This window comes from Bidens hawaiensis, unplaced genomic scaffold (genome assembly GCF_021521415.1).
Source record: "Bidens hawaiensis isolate Kalapana, Puna unplaced genomic scaffold, B.hawaiensis_p1.1 tig00025584_1, whole genome shotgun sequence".
Taxonomy (NCBI): Eukaryota; Viridiplantae; Streptophyta; class Magnoliopsida; order Asterales; family Asteraceae; genus Bidens; species Bidens hawaiensis.
In genome coordinates, this window is record NW_027494091.1 from 55,760 (window position 1) to 61,313 (window position 5,554).

The window sequence follows — 5,554 nt, forward strand, 5'->3', positions numbered from 1 at the left end:
AATAATCCGAAACACTCGTTAAAACCCGTTTTAGTATCTACATTATAAAGGGAGTTGCATTCTAGCATTTTTACCCGCCTTATTACTCAACATAGGTTGAGTAAATATTAAGGCTAGATACTTTAATCCGGTTAGAAAACTTATATTTTTGAAGACTTGTAGTACAAATTATTAATATTTACATTTTTAAACCTTAAACTTTAATTTCTTTGCATTCATTTTCATTTATTTTATATAAATATTTCTTAGACAACCTTGCATATACAAGATTTCCTTTCACCTAAGACCTTGCTCGTTCAACCTCATCCTTCCGGTTACTCGTCTTTTTACAGATCAAGTTTATTACTTGAACGTGAGTACTTTTCATACCCCGTTATCCATCTTTCGTTTTGGGGGTGATATTGCATACTTATTCAAGCTAAATGTTTTATATAATATAGTCGTAAACCACAAACTTTATTGTATACTTTACTTAAATAAATGCTCGATTTGGTGTTTATATGCTTACACGATTATATGTGTAACATCTCGAAAATTCTAGAATAATATTTAATGTAATACCTGCATCGGGTGAATTATATGATGATAAAGCTTAAGGGGTAGCGGGCTTGGTTAATAGAATTAAGATGGACCAAAAAGGAAAGATGGGCCTTAGGTCCATGGGCTTAAGGGAGTATAAATACCCTTAAACCCTAATCCTTTCCATTTTTATCACTACACCATAGCCTACACCTTGATAAACACACACAAACACCATCCTATAACCCGAGCCAAGATTTGAAGGTTGAAACCTGAACCCATTGGTGCTATATCGTCGTGAAGAACCAAAACAACATCAAGGCTTAACCGTGTTCGTAAACCGACTCGTTTAAGGTACGTTTATATTTAGAAATCGTTCATATAGGTTCGGTTTGGTTTGGGAAATCATAGATCTGTTTTAGTATGTTATAAACGAGTCCAAAGCAACAAATCTTATGGAAATTGATTAATATTTGATAGGTTAATTGTTAAACTCATAGAACCCATATATATTCCTAAATCGCACCCTATAAACATGAACATTTGGATGATTGAATGGTTAGGGTTTGTAGGCGCTGCTTAGACGATTCCAATGATACCTAAATCATGATATTTCGTTAAGAAATGAACGTTTAATCGCAGATCTGATATAGTTTGACTGTTCTTGTTCTTATCAACTTTGACTTTGACCCTAGAGTCAGAGATCTGGATAAGAAGTGTAGATAGTTCGTTATGGGGGATCAATTCATTACGCGTGTATAACGAATGTGACTCATTCGTGTGAATTGACAACGAATCAGCCCTTAATTCGTTAATCACCCATTCGTTAAATAAGATAACGAATCTGGTGATTCGTTATAGACTCATTCGTTAAATAAGATAACGAATCTGGTGATTCGTTATAGGCTCATTCGCTATGCTGAGATAACGAATCAAGTCTTGAGATGACGAATCAGATGGTAATAAGGGACGAATCTGGATAACGAACTAAGGAAGGTTATATAACGAATTAGATAAAGAATTAGGCTTAGTTCGTTATAGCAAATGGGTTAGCGAATTGGATAATAATATTAAAATCTTAATGGGTCAGCTTGACCCCAGCCAGGGGCTCTGCCCCTTGGACCCCGCTAGGGGCTGCCGCCTCTAGAACCCCGCTGCAAGGGGCGCTGCCCCCGGAACCCCATTCGTTGCGGGTTGTAAAAGGACTAGAAACGCGATATAGATAGTAATAGTTAATTGATATGTGTAATCGTTATACAGTTAGCCGTACCAGTTAAAGAAAGGATTAACTACTATCGGTGAACGTAGCCGGATTCAGGTGAGTTTCTAGCCCCATTTCCTTGTTTTTTTTTCGGGGCTGTGTGCATACTCGATGTGATTAGTAATACACTTACCTTAAGTGGTAAGTGTATGCTATATATGATATATGTGATAGATATGAATAATTGATTGTCGGTACGTGAACGATCTTCAGATATTGCACGTACTGTCAGGTTATAAATAAAGATATGAATATAGTATGTAATGTAAGGGTGATTGCTTGTTGATACGTGAACGATCTTCGGATATTGCATGTATTGCCAAGAATAGTGATTGTCTCCTTATATGGATATTAAATGATAACGTATATATAGAGTTCCCTCTACGGATAATATATAGAGTGTTCCTTAAATGGAAAGCATAGTGTTCTTCTAATGGAAAGCCCCGTGTTCCTTTGATGGAAAGCATAGAGTTCCTTTAATGGAAAGCCCAGTGTTCCTTTGATGGAAAGCATAGTGTTCCTTTAATGGAAAGCATAGTGTTCCTTCTATGGAAGTATATAGGATGTTCCTTCTATGGAGAATTTATATATATAGTGTCCTTCTATGGAAAATATAAATAGTAGGGGTAATAGTAATAGTTCTTGTAATAGATATTATGTGACGTTCCTCTTATGGATATTTATACAAGGTTATGATATGTATGTATGTAAGATATGTGTATGTATTGTATGTCGCTTGATTAACAAGAACTCACTCAGCATAGCTGACTTTTAGTATGCACGCAGGTGAATATGTTTATTGATATGGCACGCGAATGGCACATGACATGGATCGAATGGCTGGCATTTGAAGATGGAAGAAATGAAGTTTTAATATGATGATTTATGTTATAGTTTAAAGAAAAGGTTAAATGTTTTGTAATAAACGGTTAAAGTTAACATTTTCGCGAAAGTTTTAATAAACTCTGATTTGTAGAACTGTGTTTATGAGTGAATCCGACGTTAAAGTGAGGCACCGAGAATGGGGCCTTACAATATGCCTATGTGTTTATCGCTTTTGGTTGGTGGAACTATAAAATCCTAGATTATTTGGCATCCCCTTATAGCTAGGTGTCGCTAATGTAATTCTATTAGCGATTTTATCTATTTATCCAAATTGTTGCTATTATTTATTGTTTTGTATACAAGTTGTGGCATTTTCTTATTATTTACATACTTGTTCAAAAACTATGAAATTGCTCGCCAACCTTTGTGTTGACAAACTTTATTTTATGAAATGTTACAGTTTTGACTTTTGTTGACTTGAGGACTTGACGAGAAACGTTATCAAGACTATTAGGATATTAGCAAAAAGAAAAATATATTTGTTTACTTGTATTCGATTTGTTTTTGTGTGAACAAGATGTGTTGTTTATTGATTTTGGGAAATTAAATGAGTTGATAAAATATTAAATACTTTAGTAGTATCCTGTGTATTGGGGCAATCCGTTGCACCCCGACATGTTCTGCCGCCTTTGGTCGGGGTGTGACAATTCTCATCTAGGATGATCATACATTTATCCAAGTATATTGATTTTGTATCAACAGGAATGGGTCCACATCTATTTAGTTGTTTACATTTCCATAAGAGTTGTAATGCTCACCATTTACATATGAATTGTGATTTACCTATATATATGTGTGTGTGTGTATATATATATAACTAAAACTTATGTATTCTTACCAATATTCGTGTTGAAAAACTTTATTTTTGTACATACTACATGTACAAGTAATTGATATTGTTCAAGATCGTATATATAAGTTTTACCTTAGGATACATTTATTCAACATCCAAATGTATGATTTATTTTTTTGTTTATTGATCTTGTGTACTTTTTAATATCAATGAAATTAAGTAATTATTGTCGCTTTAATTATTGTCTTTTAAGCTATTGTCCAATCAATACGTTACGCCCTTGTAATATCTCAAGCGAAGTTGAGGTAACTGTTGAGGTAACTTTGCCTGCTAGATAAGGTTATGGTAACTTCTCCTGAAGAAGTTGAAAGGCTTGTTCCTGTTACCTCAGGATCAACACCCACTCACAACAACAAGTAACACACATCGAATGTCTTAGTGAAAAGCATTACCAATGAGCCAACCAGTTTAGTATCACAAAAAAACCACATATAACTTTTTAAAAAGATAGGTCACACACACTGATGTGTTTAAAGTAGTTATAAATTTATTAACCAAACAAACGCTAATATGGACACTAAGTAATAATTATAGACTCTTAAACTTAACTAAAACTACTAACCGACAAGTGGATCGGTCGACTCTGGTACAGTTTAGTAATTCCGGATATCAAATCCACAGACTCTTTAAATTACATATACTAGCTAATAAGATTCAACTGACTGACACGACTATATATTCTGTATTTATTAAGGGTTTTTTTTACTAAAAACTAAGTTTAACTAATTAAAACTAATTAATAAAACTAAATACGACTTAACTTAGGACTCAGACTTAATTCAAATAATGACAAGTAACCACCTAGGCTAGAATCCCTAATGTATCAATTATCAAATAGTTGGAAAGTGCTAAGTTATGGAACCAGGATCTTAAATTATTCACTTAAAGGGAAACCGAACAGGAACCTTGACCCTTCTCAAAAAGACACCTATGGATTCCTAATACGCTATTATAATTACCGGTTTTAATTAGACTCACTTACGGTCGCTAATTTATTTTATGACAAGTACCTTTATAAGAAATTCTACCTTACATCACACAGATCAAAGGTAGTTTAATGAACTCACTTGACTAGATAGACAAAGTCGATAAATCAAAACTAGACGAACTCCTTATAGAGAACTAAATCTAACAACTTAACAACCAAGACCTATCACATAATCTATCACCTTACAACTATTTAGATTAGAAGCACACTTAGGTCTACTAGATTTATTGTTATTGTTCCTATGGTTTTATTGCAAATCAACCACAAACTAGTTAAAAACACACATTAGATGACCTAACATAATCATATTATATGAAACAGTCACCAAGGAAACCGAGAAACAATAAAACTCGTCAAGAAATCCGATGCACACATATGCATTGAATGAATAACAATAAACCTCTTACTTAATCATAAACCATAACAAAAGTAAAGGCCAAACTTAAATCCAATGTCAACAAAAGTTCATAATATGCCTAGGCAGTCTAAGGGTCTAGGTAACAACCTAGGAGGTCTAAGGGTTTAGCCAACAGCCTTACTAAAAAACAAACCAAAATAAATAAGTTCAAATAAGAAATTCATGATGAAAATAATAAATTCCAACCAAATAATAATATTGTTTGGATGAGTAGGTGTTGAACTTAAACGTTCTCTGCTCGAACCAAAACGCTCTTTCTCTTTTTTCCTTCTTCATGGCTGCCTCCAATTAATTGTTTACCTTCTTGGCGGCTGAGTTCGTGTCATGGGGTCCATCCACCTGACTCCCTTTTCTAAACCTCTAGTTGTAATATTCTTCTGGTTCGATAATATATATATATATATATATATATATATATATATATATTATGTCGTGCTAAAACCCACTTATCTTTTTCCTTGTTCCAAAAGCCCAATTTATTTTGAGCCCATAATAAACCCCTTTTTTTGTTAATTTGGTGATGAAGGACCCTCACCTGTTTTTTTTATAATTTGATATCAAAGAGTTACTCATATAACAATAAATGAATTCAGTTGTTAAAAACTTAATCTATGTGACTTTGACTTCTAC